This window comes from Rhineura floridana, chromosome 3, assembly GCF_030035675.1.
Source record: "Rhineura floridana isolate rRhiFlo1 chromosome 3, rRhiFlo1.hap2, whole genome shotgun sequence".
Taxonomy (NCBI): domain Eukaryota; kingdom Metazoa; phylum Chordata; class Lepidosauria; order Squamata; family Rhineuridae; genus Rhineura; species Rhineura floridana.
The window spans coordinates 212,098,112-212,114,682 of record NC_084482.1 but is presented as its reverse complement, the minus strand read 5'-3'; the positions used below and the strand labels follow the sequence as shown (position 1 = coordinate 212,114,682).

The following is a 16,571-nucleotide window of genomic DNA, read 5'->3' as shown; positions in this document are numbered from 1 at the left end:
TGACTTCTTATCAGTGTGAATTTTTTGATGGGCAGTGAGACAGGAATTTGTATTGATGCTCATTCCACATTCCAGGCATTTATATGGTTTTGTCCCAGTCTGCCTAGGTCCATCCGGAGCGAGGCAGTGCTAGTTCCCGCCAATTTCCCCTCCTGCCCAGTTCACTGTGGAAAAACAAACATCAGAGAGCTAAGCCCTCACGGCTGGTCTTCAACCTGTACAGCATTTCTTATTAATATTCTTATTAATATTATTATTGTTGTTGTGCTGCGAGTCATGCCTTTCCCCACCAACATGCTGGCTGGAGTTTACAAAGGAGGAGAAATCACTCCAGGTGTGTGTGTATATATATCCTCCTCCTCCTCCGCCCTGCATGCAATTCAACCTCTACCAGCGTCCCTCCTGCTCAGTACAGGAAAGCTGGCTGAGGCGGGGGAAATAACGCCGGTGTGCAGAGGTGCTGCTGCTGCACTGGGAGGCGGAAGGCTTTGCTCTCTCGGGGAGCAGCCGCTGTTGGTGCTACAGGCACTCGCAAGCAGTTCTGTGCAGGTGGCAACAGTGACGGGGAAAGAGGCCTTTTGAAAGTCATGCAGTCGGCTGCGGAAACAGAGGGACCCGGGTGGGATGCACATCCCCAAAAAGAAAGGGACGATGACTCTGCGCAGCCCATGACAACTACTCCACTGTTGTGGGTGGGTTGAGAGGCCTTCTTCCTCTGCTCATCCTTACAGGGTCAGCTTGCTTGCTGTGAGTGGGGCAGTGGCAGCAGCTGTTCAGCAGTGTGGGCCCCTCCCAAGACCCAGCCTGGTCTCCTCTCTCTCGCTGGAGTGACTTTACTCCTTAGCTACTTAAAAACCTGAAACGACAGGGGCGTTCAGCACAAGGCTATCTTTTTTTCCCTAAACCACATACAAACTTACTTCTTTAAAACAATGAAAGCTGTCTTGGCTACCTGCTGGTCCTTCTAGAAACAGACCCTTTTGTCCTACATGTTGGAGGCCCAGGCGCTTAGGTGTCCAAAGTATCTTCTCCCTCCACATTACTGGGTTGTGCTTGATGGGATGTATTCAACCCTGAGTGTTGTTCTCTCCCCTTCATTAGTACTTCTTCCCTGACCACCATAAGGTCTTGAAACTTGAGGTCCATTGTGGGCATGAATTAATTTTGTTAAAAAATACAAGGTTTTCAAAATAACAGATTTGCACAAAAGTCGTAAAACTAATATGTGGGTTGCACCCAACTTCCACCTCAGAGTGGATCCTTTAAAATTAATGGACATGACAAACTCAGGCCCCTTCATATTAATAGTTCACAGCTCTTTCTGGTTCCACCTCAGCTAAAGAGAATGCAACCAGCAGCACCACCAGGGAGCAGTGGATGGAATTTGTATTTTTATTTTAGGATTTTCCCAAGATTGGGAAAATCAGAATTCACTCTACAAAGAAAAGGGGGGTGGGTTCTGGGTGAGGGCAGTGTAGTGTGAAAAGAGAAGGGAGGCCAGGATCACACAGGGGAAGGTCAGGATCTCTTCTCTAACATCCCACAGTGCATGGGCGTTGGGGGACGCTACTGAAGGTCTCCGCAGGGCTCCAAAACACTCACAGGCAACAGGTCAGCCACCCCATTCTACACTCATAACATGGTTTCCACATTTCTGAAATCTTTCATGACAATAAACACTTGTGCTACTTCTGAAGCTCTTTCCATGTTCCAAGCAGTTCTATGGTTTCTCCCCTCTGTGAATTCTTTGATGCAAAGTGAGAGAGGAATTTCTAGTAAAGCCCTTTCCACATTCCAGGCATTCATATGGCTTCTCCCCAGTGTGAATACTTTGATGGGCAGTGAGTTGCTCTTTCCAACTGAAGCTCTTTCTACATTTTAAGCACTTATATGGTTTCTCCCCAGTGTGGATACTTTGATGGGTAGTGAGTTCCTGTTTCCTACTGAAGCTCTTTCCACATTCTAAGCACTTATATGGTTTCTCCCCACTGTGGATACTTTGATGGGCAGTGAGTTCCTGTTTCCTACTGAAGCTCTTTCCACATTCTAAGCACTTATATGGTTTCTCCCCAGTTTGAATTCTTTGATAGGCAGTGAGTTGCTGCTTCCTACTGAAGCTCTTTCTACATTCTAAGCACTTATATGTTTTCTCCCCAGTGTGAATTCTTTGATGGGCAGTGAGATGCTGTGTCCTGCGGAAGCTCTTGCCACCTTCTAAGCACTTATATGGTTTCTCCCCAGTGTGAATTCTTTTTTTTTTTTTGCAATTAATTTTTATTCCAATTTTCAAAACCAAAACAATACAAAAAGAAAACAACACAAATCAATAACTAGTACAATACAAAAAGAATATATATATATATATGTAAAAAAGAAAGAATATTGACTTCCGATTTGTCATAGTTCAGCTATAAATCTATAATATATATCAAACCTATCTCTTAATAGATTATAAAATCACCTTCCTCCAGCGGTTATCTTAGTTGGTTTCAAATCTCATTAACATCATATCATTTTAATCTTCCACAAAAAGTCAAAGAGAAGTTTCCAATCCTTGAGATATATGTCAATCAATTTTTTTTCTAAATAAACATGCCAGTTAATCCAACTCATCAAATCTACTAAATCCAGTAATTTCAAATCGCTATAATTCAGCTATAAATCTATAATGTATAACAATAGATTATAAAATCACCTTCCTCCAGCGGTTATCTTAGTTAATTTCAAATCTCATAAACATCCTATCATTTTAATCTTCCACAAAAAGTCAAAGAGAAGTTTCCAATCCTTGAGATATATATCAATCAATTTTTTTTACTAAATAAACATATCAATTAATCCCAGTGTGAATTCTTTGATGGGCAGTGAGTTGCTGTTTCCTACTGTAGCTCTTTCCACATTCTAAGCACTTATATGGTTTCTCCCCAGTGTGAATTCTTTGATGCAAAGTGAGAGAGGAATATCTAGTGAAGCTCTTTCCAGATTCCAAGCATTTATACAGTTTCTCCCCAGTGTGATTACTTTGATGGGCAGTGAGTTGCTCTTTCCAACTGAAGCTCTTTCCACATTTTAAGCACTTATATGGTTTCTCCCTAGTGTGAATTCTTTGATGGGAAGTGAGTTCCTGTTTCCATCTGAAGCTCTTTCCACAGTCTAAGCACTTATATGGTTTCTCCCCAGTGTGAATTCTTTGATGGAAAGTGAGTGCTTGTTTCCTACTGAAGCTCTTTCCACATTCTAAGCACTTACATGGTTTCTCCCCACTGTGGATACTTTGATGGGCAGTGAGTTGCTCTTTCCAACTGAAGCTCTTTCCATATTCTAAGCACTTATATGGTTTCTCCCCAGTGTGAATTCTTTGATGGAAAGTGAGTGCTTGTTTCCTACTGAAGCTCTTTCCACATTCTAAGTACTTACATGGTTTCTCCCCACTGTGGATACTTTGATGGGCAGTGAGTTGCTCTTTCCAACTGAAGCTCTTTCCACATTCTAAGCACTTATATGGTTTCTCCCCAGTGTGAATACTTTGATGGGCAGTGAGTTGCTCTTTCCAACTGAAGCTCTTTCCACATTCTAAGCACTCACATGGTTTCTCCCCAGTGTGAATTCTTTGATGGCAAGTCAGATGTGTCTTCCGACGAAAGCTCTTTCCACATTCCAAGCACTTATATGGTTTCTCTCCAGTGTGAATTCTTTGATGGCAAGTCAGATTTCTCTTCTGACGGAAGCTCTTTCCACAATCTAGGCATTTATATGGTTTCTGCCCGGTGTGAATTTTTTCGTGGGCAGTGAGTCAGTGTTTCCAGCGGAAGCTCTTTCCACATTCTAAGCACTCACATGGTTTCTCACCAGTGTGCATTCTTTGTTGCAAAATGAGACTTGCCTTGCAGCTAAACCTCCTTTCACATTCCAAACATTGATATGGTTTCTCACTTTTCTGGTTTTTGTAGTGGGCTTTACACTTTCTTTTAGAATTCAGACTTCTCAAACAATGAAAATATTTATTTCTTCTCATTCTTTGATCTGTTTTTTCTTGGATGGCAGTTTTATGGTAGCCACTGCCGTAAGAAGCACAAGATTTATTCCTCCTTTTCTCTTCTGCTTCAGGATTCCTTCTCTGCTCTTCCTTGTTTTTAGATCTGTCTCTTTCCTGTCTCTCTTTCCCACAAAGTTCTCCCTTCCTCTTGGCTTTCCATTCCAGACCTTCTGCAAAGAAGAGAGAACCTGATAAGACCATGAGGGAAGAAATGGATCCTCAAATCACTGAACAATCCCAAATAACTTTTGTGATAAAGGAAGAATTGACAGGACTTAGATGAAAGACCGATCTTACTCCAGGTTGAACAGTCTCTGTTGTCTGGCATTCACTGACAATTGGAGTGATACGGATTGTTGGATTTGGACCGTGGTGATCTGGGTTCAGCTCCCAGTCAGAGGTTAATCCCATTGGGTGGTCCTGGACCAATCACTCTCATTCGGCCTAGCCTACAAAGTTGTACAGATAAGTAAAACAACCACAGATATTCTCTTTGGAACTCTTTGGAGCAAGTGAAGTGAGAAAAATTTGATTTGATTTGGATTCCTGCATTGAGCAGCGGGTTGGACTTGTTGGCCTGATAGGCACCTTCCAATTCTACTATTCTATGATATTCTACTAGGGTGCAAGAAGAGGGCTTGAAATGCTGAAATTTAGGAACTGTGAAAAAATATGGGTAGGAGGGCATGTACACAAACACACACACTCATCTGTGGACAAATTGCGGGAGGGGTGGCTCTGCAGCATCCAAGTCCCTTTTCCTACAATGATTCCTCCTCCCCCTTCAAAAAAAAAAGAGATAGGAAATCTTGTATTGGTCTGGAAGAAATGGACTTCAAGTGTTGAAATATAGGAAATGGGCAGATATAGGGAAGGCTTTTCTTACCGTCTGAGTTCGAAATCGCGTGAAGTATTAGTTCCCCTCTATTCAGCATTGTGTTAGGCCTCATCTTGAGTACTGTGTCCAATTCGTGTCTCTGCACTTCAAGAAGGATGGAGTCAAACTGGAATAGGTTCAGAGGAGGGCAACAAGAACAATCAGGGGACTGGAAACCAAGCCCTATGAGGAGAGACTGAAAGAATTGGGCATGTGTAGCCTGGAGAAGAGAAGACTGAGGGGAGATATGATAGCACTCTTCAAGTACATGAAAGGTTGCCACACAGAGAAGGGCTCAAGTTGCAGGAAGCCAGCTTTCAACTGGACATCAGGAAAAACTTCCTAACGGTTAGACCAGTATGACAATGGAACCCATGACCTAGAGAGGTAGTGGGCTCTCTGACACTGGAGGCATTCAAGAGGCAGCTGGGAGGGGTGGCTCTGGTCTGGCCAAGTCCCTTTTCCTACAAGGGTTGCTCCTCCCCCTCAAAAAAAAAAAAAAGAGAGAGCAAATCTTGTACTAGCCTGGAAGAAATGGACTTCACCTGTTGAAATATAGGAAATGTGCAGATATAGGGAAGGCTTTTCTTACCTAACTGTTAGAGCCGTATGCCATCTCTGTTGGGAATGCTTTGATTTGGATTCCTGCATTGAGCAGGCGGTTGGGCTTGATGGCCTTATTCTATAATTCTATGATAGGGAAGGCTTTTCTTACCATCTGAGTCCCTTTCCCTATAACAACGTGGTGCTCTCCAGAGCTTGTGGGAATCCCATTCCCATCAGCCCCAATCAGCGTGGACAATGGTCACTGCTTATGGAGTGAGAGTCCAGCAATCTGTGGAGCACACCATGATGGCTACCCCAGTCTTAAAACAGTCCTCCTCTCCCCCAAAGAGTAGGATGCACTGCCACCACTCTGCTCCAGGTCTAGGAAAAAGGATGAACTAAGAGGGGAGCTTTGGATGTGTCCTCCCAAAGCCCAAAATGCCAAATGTTGCACCTAGTGGGCTATATTAGAAACTCCAATGGAGCTCAGCTATGCTGTTTTAGCAGTTGGGGAAAACTTCTAGTGAGAAATTCCACTGAATTGGACCACCATTTTAGAAGGGCATAACTAGAGATCTGTGTTCAGATAGAATAGATGGCTGTCATATAAGTTTATCTGGAGAAGATTAAGAATCCCAGTTGAAATAGGTGGCAGTACATCAGAATATTCGGGTGCATTAATTATAGAAATATGGAATTTGAAAACAGATATTACGACCGATACCATGGACCACAAAAAAGACAAATAATTGGGTGTTAGAAGAAATTAAACCAGAACTACCATTAGAAGCTAAAAGGATGAAACTGAGGTTATCATACTTTGGACACATCATGAGAAGACATGATTCACTAGAAAAGACAATAATGCTGGGAAAAAGAGAAGGGAGTAGAAAAAGAGGAAGGCCAAAGAAGAGATAGGATTGATTCCAGAAAGGAAGCCACAGACCTGACCTTACAAGATCCGAACACCGTGGTTTATAACAGATGCTACTGGAGGTCATTGATTCATAGGGTCGCCATAAGTCGTAATCGACTTGAAGGCACATAACAAATTACATGGAGGAACCTTATGATGAAGAACCAGAAATTATAGAATGTGAGGTGAAAGCTGCTCTTAAAATACTTGGAAGAAACAAATCACCAGGAATAGATGATACCAATAGAGTTGCTACAAACTACTGAGACTGAATCTGTCCAAATTTTAACAAACATTTGTCAACAAGTATGGAAAATTAAACAATGGCTCACAGACTGGAAGCGATCCATATACATCCCAATTCCAAAGAGAGGGGATCCCAGGGAATGCAGTAATTATCGAACTATTGCCTTAATATCCCATGCAAGTAAAGTAATGCTGAAGATTCTACAACAAAGACTCTTCCCATATATGGAGCGAGAAATGCCAGACGTCCAAGATGGATTTAGAAAGGGAAGAGGCACCAGAGATCACATCTCAAACATACGTTGGATAATGGAACGGAGCAAGGAATTTCAGAAGAAAATCACCCTGTGCTTTATAGATTACAGCTTTGATTGTGTAGATCATGAAAAACTATGGAATGCTTTAAAAGAAATGGGGGTGCCACAGCATCTGACTGTCCTGATGCGCATCCTATACACTGGACAAGAGGCTACTGTAAGGACAGAATATGGAGAAACCGATTGGTTCCCAATCAGAAAGGATGTGAGACAGGGGTGTATTTTATCACCCTATTTGTTTAACCTATATGCAGAACATATCATACGGAAAGCAGGATTGGACCAAGATGAAGGAGGTGTGAAAATTGGAGGGAGAAATATAAATAATTTAAGATATGCAGACGATACCATACTACTAGCAGAAACCAGTAATGATTTGAAACCAATGCTGATGAAAGTTGAAGAGGAAAGCACAAAAGCAGGACTACAGCTGAATGTCAAAACGACCAAAATAATGACAACAGAAGATTTATGTACTTTAACGTTGACAATGAGGACAATGAACTTGTCAAGGATTAGCAATACCTTGGCACAGTCATTAACCAAAATGGAGACAATAGTCAAGAAATCAGAAAGCGGCTAGGACTGGGGAGGGCAGCTAGGAGAGAACTAGAAAAGGTCCTCAAATGCAAAGATGTATCATTGAACAGTAAAGTCAGGATCATTCAAACCACTGTATCCCCAATCTCTATGTATGGATGTGAAAGTTCGAAAGTTACAAAACTGATAGCAGATAAGAGAAAGATCAACTCATTTGAAATGTGGTGTTGGAGGAAAGCTTTGTGCATACCATGGACCACGAAAAAGGTAAATAATTGGGTGTTAGAACTAATTAGAACTGTCACTAGAAGCTAAAATGATGAAACTGAGGTTATCATACTTTGGACACATAATGAGAAGACATGATTCACTAGAAAAGACTATAATGCTGGGAAAAACAGAAGGGAGCAGAAAAAAAGGAAGGCCAAACAAGAGATGGATTGATTCCAGAAAGGAAGCCACAGACCTGCCCTTACAAGATCTGAACAGGGTGGTTGATGATGCTATTGGAGGTCACTGATTCATAGGGTCGCCATAAGTCGTAATCGACTTGAATGCACATAACAACAACAACAAAACAAGTTACGTCTGAACAGGGGGCCTTACCAAGACAGGACAAAGTCCCACAAATCCCTCCCATGACTTCGCTATGCAGAGCTCTCTGGTCAGGAGTCAGCCACTCCTCTTCCGTGAAATTCACAGCCACATCCTTCAAAGACACTGGATCCTAAAAGAGAAACAATACATTTTGTCTTCACAGAAAGCAAAAAGATTATCTGCTACCTACATGGAAAACATAGTTAAGGTGAGGTGGCTGGTCATCGTTCTAAGGACAGAAACCTTCTTAAATGGCATTCACAGCTTTTGTTGAGGATGGCTTTGGGAGACGCAAAGAGGAGGGAAATTCATTCAGACCCATGGACAGAGAGGCACCCAGGCTGCCCCCAGGCTCTCCCACTTCCGAGTCTTTCCCCTACCTGATATGGGGCGATAGCAAGAGCTTCTCCTCCACCAGAAAGGGGAGATGACTTATTAGGTCTCACTGACATCATTCCATTACCTGTGAAAAAGAAAATAGGCCCAAAAGCCTGTAATATACAGTACGCTATTCTCAGAGGTTAAAATATATGTGTCTAACTGCATGAGGGTCTTATCAGCTGAGTGAGGTATTTATTCACAATTTATGTTTCAGTTGTGCGATAAAACATCTCCTCATTTGAGCTCTAAGCCAGAAATCAAAGTGATGGTTCCCACGTAAAAAATCATGATGTAAGTAGGAGCATTTCTGAGCTGTGGAAAAAGCTGGAGACGAGCATGGAAAATGTTGTTTCCGACATATGGCGACCATATGAATAAGGTTGTTATGGTAAGAGGTATTCAGAGAAGGTTTACGATTGCCTTCCTCTGGGGCTGAGAGGCAGTGACTGCCCCAAGGTCACCCAGTGAGCTTCATGGCGGTGTGGGGATTTGAACCCTGGTCTCCCAGGTCGTAGTCCAACACCTTAACCACTACACCACACTGGCTCTCGGAGACAAGAGTAAAGGAGTCAACATCAACAGAGACAGACCAAATGGAGATACGGCCCATTCATCCTTACCCAGCAGCCTCTGCCTGATGTCCGATGGAGTCCTCTCTGCCTCAGAGAAATCAGTTCCTATTTCTGCATAGACAGACTTTTCCTGAAACAGCATAATAAAAACAAGTCATATAATGGCAGCAGGATTAAAAGAGGACTGACAGAGGCAAAACCCAGAGGAGTATTTGATATAGAAAAGGAAGGATAGATGGAAAACTCTTAGAGATACTTGATATCATGGTAGCTAAAGTGGTGCCCTTCAGTTGGGAGGGGACACCAATTCACATCAGCCCCAGCCAACACACTGGCCAGCAATTATAGGACCTTTACTTCAACATCTGGAAGGCACCACGTTGGCTGACCCTGGTCTGGATGAAGCCCTCTCACCTGCTGCTCTTCCTGCTTCTCGTCCTCTGCCAGGCTCAGGAGGAAACCTTCTGCCAGGGCCACCGCCTGGGAACTGGTCTCCGCTCCACATTCCCTCACCCAGCTCTCCATCTCTGGGGACAGGACAGCCAGGAACTGCTCCAGGATCACCAGGTCCAGGATCTGGTTCTTTGTGTGTCGCTCTGGCTTCAGCCACTCACGGCAAAGAAGGTGGAGTCGGCTGCAAGCCTCTCGGGGCCCCTCAGCCTCCTGGTAGCGGAAACGCCGAAACTGCTGGCGCTGCACATCTGAGCTGAGGGGGTTCTCCCTCAAGATCTTCTGCACGTTTCCCCCCAAGAATTCCTCCCCATGGGTCTCAGTCTTGATGGCAACAGGGCCAAGTCCTGCTTCAGGGGTAGCTGGGTCTTGCTGTTCCATCTTTGATCTCTTGGCCTTTCATGGGGTCCTCATCCCTTCTCTGCTTCTGGGAATGGTTTTCAGCATTCTGAGGCCGTGTTCAGAAGAAGCGAAGTTCATAGAATGAGCGAAGCCAAATAGGGATCACTATGCCTAGACCGGAGGCTTGCAGAGCAGGAAAGGTGCTGGCTAAGAATAGTCAAATATGAGGATTATTGTTTCTACCATATAAGCTTTGATAAAAACCCAGTGATCTACATTTTGGGGATTGACGTCATAAATTAAGGAAGGACTGACTTTACCCTCACCTCAGCAGGCATTGAGTGATGGGATATGGATGCGGGTGGGGGCTGCCCTGTCCTGTAGGCTCTCTTCACCTATTTACCCTTTTAATAAAACACGGTTGTTCACTTTCAGTCGAGGTCTTCTGAGTTTGATTTCTTTGATGAGGAGATTGCCAATTTTCAGTAGCACTTTCTATTCACTCTTCTGTATCCCAGGGGTTACTTGCCTGGATGGGCATGTGTGTGATAACACCAGCCAGTGTGTGAGTAATGGGGGCATTCACAGGCATACTTTCAATTGCCCCTTAATTCAAAGTGGTGTCCTGGCCTTGCTGGGGAGTGGGAGGTACCTCTCCTCCCTGATTTGGATGGATCAGCTGAACAGGCCTCCTGTGCGCCCTGCCCCGTGGCCCTGGGAAAAACCTTCCACCAAATGTGCAAAGGTGGAGGGGGCTCACAAGATATCCGAGGGGACCACCCATGCAGTGCTTCGGGGGAAACCACAGGTACTTACTGCCAAGTGAGAATTAAAGGGACTTTGAACGGAGCCCCCCCAGATTCCCTTCCTGTCTAGCCATCAAATTGAAGTCATTTAACACATTATGACTGGTATACTGCTTCTGCATAAGGAAGCTCCACTTTCCACTCATTGTACCAAGGCTCTGCCTATCTTTTTTCTTCCATTTTATTTGCTTTGTACATCTGTTATTATGCAGACTTGGTGGATGTTCTGATGGGGGATCGTGAAGGGACAACTTAACAGAGGCCACCTCCTTATGGGGTGAGGGTCCCGTTGGTATTGCTCCAGCCTTCACCGGCTGACGCTGCAATCTGCTCTTCCCCCCCACACTCACTCAGGGGTCTCCCAGCTTCCTCCTCGCTCCCCTGCTTTGCACAGCCTCCTCTCCGCCCTCCCCAGCGGCCCTGGGACTCCCCTTCGCCCAACGGGGGACAAGGGGCTTACCAGACCCCAGGAGGGCCAAAGACACTGCAGCGCCGCTGCTGCTTCTGCTGCAGTTTAAAGGCGAATGAAACTGCCGCACTTCTCCAGGGAGCCGCTTATCTCCAAGAGAAGAGCCAGGCAGGAAGTGACGTCAGAGGGGGAGGAGCCGCATTTTCTTCGATGGCTCCAGTACCTCCTCTTCCTCTTTCCCCTCTAGCAATCTCGTTTCGTATATTTTAACCCTCGCTCAAAGTGGGAGCCAAGGAGGAAAGAGACATTGTGCAGAACACAGGAAGACTCCTGCCCTATACTGAGTTGAATCATTGGGGCCCATCTAGCTCAGTGCTGTCTGCTCTGGCTGGCAGCAGCTCTCAACTGTTTCAGACAAGGAGATGCTTGGGGGCTGAAGGTGGGACCTTCTGCATGCACAGCAGCCGCTCTACCCGCTGAGCTGTGGCCGCTCCCTGGGGTTTGGCCTGGGGGGGCTCAAGACTCCCAAGCCCTGAAAAGTATGAGGGAGCTGGCAGAGAAGGCTCTACAGCTGCGGTTGCTTGCGTGAGGAGGGAAGACGTGATGGTGTCTGTGACTCTGCCTGGAAGGTGAATGGCCTCCGAAGGCCAAGTCAGTTCAGCTACTTTTGGCAGTTACAGAAAATTAAGTTCAGACAGAACGGGGGGAAAACCAGCCCTCCCTAGGAGAACATGGAACTCATGCCCAGAGTATGGCTTTGCTACAAAGTCTGAAAAACTGTATACTTTGTAGATATGACCTGCCAACAGATCTCCATTTGAGGCAATGGTCATCCTGTGAACGGGAATTAAGGAAACGGGAGCAAACAAATTTCATTTGGTCCTTTTTCTGTTCTCCACCTCCCTCAGCCATGTAATGTCAAACATCTAGCAATCAAAACAGAATCAATGACAAGTACCAAGAAAAAAGGAGCTACATTCTCTCTCCCTCCATACATACACACAAACGAAGTATATATCTTCCTATGAAGCAACAGTAAGTAATATCAGTCCAAATTAAGAAACAATCCATTCTGATGACTTATCTTTTTTAGTCTTGCCTGTTAATTTCCTCAGCCGTCAAGGGAGGAAAGATAACAATTCTGTCTGGAAGAAGGCGGTGATCCAACCACTCCTGAAAAAGCCCACCCTGGACCCACTTTTTTTGACAACTACTGACCAGCTGCAAATACCCCTTTTTAGGGAAGGTGATTGAGAGGGTTGTGGTGCAGCAACTGCAAGTACTCTTGGATGAAACAGATTATCTTGACCCATCCCAGTCTGGGTTCAGGCCTGGTTATGGGACTAAATCGACCTTGGTTGCCCTGATGGATGACCTTTATCGGGAGGAGGACAGGGGGAGTGCGACCCTGTTATTCTTACTTGATCTCTCAGCGGCTTTTGATACCATTGACCATGGTATCCTTCTGGGCCGACTTCGTGAGATGGGTATTGGAGGAACGGTTTTATAGTGGTTTCGATCCTATCTCCAGGGTCGTTCTCAGAGAATAGCATTGGGTGACTGTCTTTCAGCCCCCTGGCAGCTGTGCTGTGGGGTGCTGCAGGGTACCATCTTGTCCGCCATGCTGTTTAACATCTATATGAAGCCCTTGGGAGCAGTCATCAGGAGCTTCGGGGCGAGATGTCAGCAGTATGCTGATGATACCCAGCTCTATTTCTCTGTAACATCTGAATCAGGAGAGGCCGTGGAAGCCCTGGACCGCTGCCTGGACTCAGTGGTGGGCTGATTGAGGGCCAATAAATTGAGTCTGAATCCTAGCAAGACGGAGGCACTGTGGGTTGGTGGTTCCTGAGTTCGGATAATTGGACAGTTGCCTGCTTTGGAGGGGTCGTACACCCTCTTGAAAGAGCAGGTCTGTAGTCTGAGGGTGCTCCTGGATCCATCTTTGTGGCTAGAGGCTCAGGTGACCTCAGTGGCTAGGAGTGCCTTTTACCAGCTTCAGCTGGTGAGACAGCTGCAGCCATTTCTGGACTGAGATAGCCTGACCACTGTTGTCCACGCACTGGTAACCTGCAGGCTGGATTACTGTAATGCGCTCTATGTGGGGCTGCCCTTGAGATTGGTCCGGAAGCTGCAGCTGGTGCAAAATGTGGTGGCGAGACTGCTCACTGGAGCAGGGTATCGCCAACATGTCACCCCACTACTGAAAGAATTGCACTGGCTGCCCATTTGGTACCGGGCCAAGTTCAAGGTTCTAGTTTTGGTCTACAAAGCCCTATACAGCTCAGGACCAGGATACCTGAAAGACCGTCATCCCTTACATACCCAGTCGATCATTGCACTCTGCAGGTGAGGGCCTCCTGCAGATACCATCTTATCAGGAGGTTCGTTCTGCACAATATAGGAAATGGACCTTTAGTGTAGCAGCACCTACTCTGTGGAATTCCCTCCCTTTGAATATTAGGCAGGCGCCACCTCTGCTATCTTTTTGGTGCCTTTTGAAGACTTTTCTTTTTCAACAAGCCTTTTAAGTTGAGAGCTATCCCAGTCTGTGTCTGTGTCAGAATTGCTTAATAAGTTTTTTCATAATGTTTTTAACCCTTTTTAAAAGTTTTTTTAAAAAAAGTTTTTAATGCTGTTTTGTCTTAATGTATTTTAAGATTTGTTTTTATGATGTTTTAAAGTATTTTTAGTGCCTTGTTTGCCGCCTTGGGCTCCTGCTGGGAGAAGGGTGGGATACAAATTAAATAAATAAATAAATAAAGTCCATATTTCACTAATCAGATCCTTTTTGCAGCCTACACCACCAGACAGAATAGTCTGCAAGCCTGAAAGAGAGTCTGATAAAAGCAGAACATTTTCTGGTCTAACATCGTTAATCCACTCAAGAGCCAAAAGAATACAACGCTGAAGTTGGTTCCTAGTTCCCAGTTCCTTATTTGCTTGAAAGTTCAAAACACTAAAAAAGAAGAGTTGACAGCTACAGCAACTTCAAGCCAAACTTAACATGTCTATGAACCCCAAAATATATGTTGGGGTACCCTGTATGATATATCGCTGTGATCGGGGGACTCTCCCCATCAATACTAATAATACATTTATGCAATCAAAATAATCAGGCTTCTCATATTATCATAAATACATAATGATGTCATAAAATCATAACAAATAAGTAACTGGGGGTGCCCACCCCAAAATCTGCTCTGTGCCAAAATCATGCACCCCAGGAAAGGGGAGGGTGGCCTCTACGAGATGCCACTGTGTCCCATTTGGCCCAGAGCTTTTGATGGGCACAGGGCGCAGAGGAGGGCATCAATGCAAAATCAAAGCAGACAAAAACTTACAGGAAAAAACAAGTAACTGGGGGTTCGTACTCCACAATCTGCTCTGGGCCAGGACAAATCATATACCCCAGGAAAGGGGAGGGTATCCTCTACGAGATGCCACTGCATCCCGCCTGGCCCAGAGCTTCTGCTGGGTGCAGGGCACGGAGCAGTGCATCTTTGCAAAACCAAAGCAGAGAAAAATATACAGGAAAAAAATAAGTAACTGGGGTGCCCACCCCAAAATCTGCTCTGAGCCAGGACAACTCATATACCCAATGAAAGGGGAGGGTGTCCTCTACAAGATGCCACTGTGTCCCGCCTGGCCCAGAGCTTCTGCTGGGTGCAAGGCACCCTGGGAAGCATCTATGCAACATCAAAATAGACAAAAACACCCAGAAAAATAATAAGTAACTGGGGGTGCCCATCCCAGAATCTGCTCTGGGCCAGGACAAATCATATACTCCAGGAAAGGGGACAGTGTCCTCTACGAGATGCCACTGCGTCCCTGTGACGACCTTCCCCTGGCACCACCTGTGCGGCTCTTACTCGTGGCTACCAGCAGTCAGGATCGTCGTGTTTATTTTTACCTCTCTCCGCTCAAGCACAGATCTCAAAAGATCCCCCTGCTAGGCCACACTACCCAACACTCTGTGTATCCAGTATAGCCTCTAGACTGTGCCTTAGTCTCTTCCTGGCTATTTTGATACCTTGTGTCTGTGTGTTTAGGTTATTCCCAACCCCCCTGAAGCCTCTTGCCTATGAAGCTCACAGCTCTGGGTTGCTCTATGGTACTGAATGCTGATACAATATTTCCTCCTTTACCGCTGCCACCATTAGATACAATTTCTTCTCCAGCCTTGGTTACCCTGCCTTCCCCCCTGGTCTGTACACTCCAGCTAAGGAATCAGGCTTTAAGTAAACCAAGAAAATGTTTATTGTTCACACTAGGAATAACAAGATTACTTATATATTTTGTTGACAAGTGTATGGTTTCATATATGATACCCTTATGTTCTTACTTCTTATTTGCCTCAGAACTCCTAATCCAATCTCTCTACAACAACCTTCAACTCCCACCACCCATTAACTACCCAACCTCCACCCTGTCCAAAAAACACCCAACCTCAACCACCCAGACTCAACTGTCATTCTCCCTTTTATACCTTCAGCCATTCAAGACACAGCCAATCATCCTCCAGCATTCTACAGCCCATGTACTCCCCCTTCTCCCTCATTCCACTTACCATATGTCTTAGAATAAACCTGCACTTACCATATACACATTATATTCACATACAGGAACATCACAGTCCCGCCTGGCCCAGAGCTTCTGTTGGGCATAGGGCACGGAGCAGAGCATCTATGCAAAACCAAAGCAGAGAAAAATATACAGGAAAAAATAAGTAACTGGGTGTGCCCACCCCAAACTCTGCTCTGGGCCAGGACAAATCATACAGCCCAGGAAAGGGGAGGGTGTCCTCTACGAGATGCCACTGTGTCCCGCCTGGCCCAGAGCTTCTGCTCGGCACAGGGCACGGAAATAGACTTCTATGCAAAACCAAAGCAGAGAAAAATATATAGGAAAAAATTAGTAACTGGGGGTGCCCACCCCAAACTCTGCTCTGGGCCAGAACAAATCATACAGCCCAGGAAAGGGGAGGGTGTCCTCTACGAGATGCCACTGTGTCCCGCCTGGCCCAGAGCTTCTGCTCGGCGCAGGGCACGGAAAAAGACTTCTATGTAAAACCAAAGCAAGATGGATCAGTGGTCTGACTCATTACAAGGCTGCTTTCTCTATTCCCTAACTTATGTCGGTGAACCTAAATTCGGCTTGACCACAATGTTTTTTGTTTAATTCTGAATGCCATATCTTTTTACTTTGCTCCATTGATGTTTTCTTATTTCACCTGCCTCTGATTTCAGAGTTAAGAAGTATCAATATTTTAAAGAAATTAAACTGGAACACCACAGTTCCTGCCATTTAGGACCTGGTTGTGATCAGGAAGCTGAAGGATCCTCGGGTATAATGTGGAGGAAGAGAGCAAAGAATCCAAAATCTTGGGATTGTCATCATCAATTAATGAAGGACTAACTGTCCCTTCACCCCAGCCGGCATGAGTGACGGGGCTACGGACATGGGTGGTGGCTGAGATGCCCTGTAAGCATTTGGATGGCTCCCTTTACCTATTAACCCTTTTAATATAACAGGG

General features: G+C 45.2%; 1 protein-coding gene and 1 pseudogene across 1 annotated transcript in view; both read right to left on the bottom strand.

Annotated features, from left to right (window-relative positions):
• The window catches only part of LOC133381510 (zinc finger protein 44-like), a 71,060-nt gene that overhangs the window by 34,924 nt on the left and 19,565 nt on the right, over window positions 1-16,571 (bottom strand). The gene's annotated exons all lie outside the window — the stretch shown is intronic.
• On the bottom strand, window positions 2,412-12,167 carry LOC133381491 (zinc finger protein ZFP2-like; annotated as a pseudogene).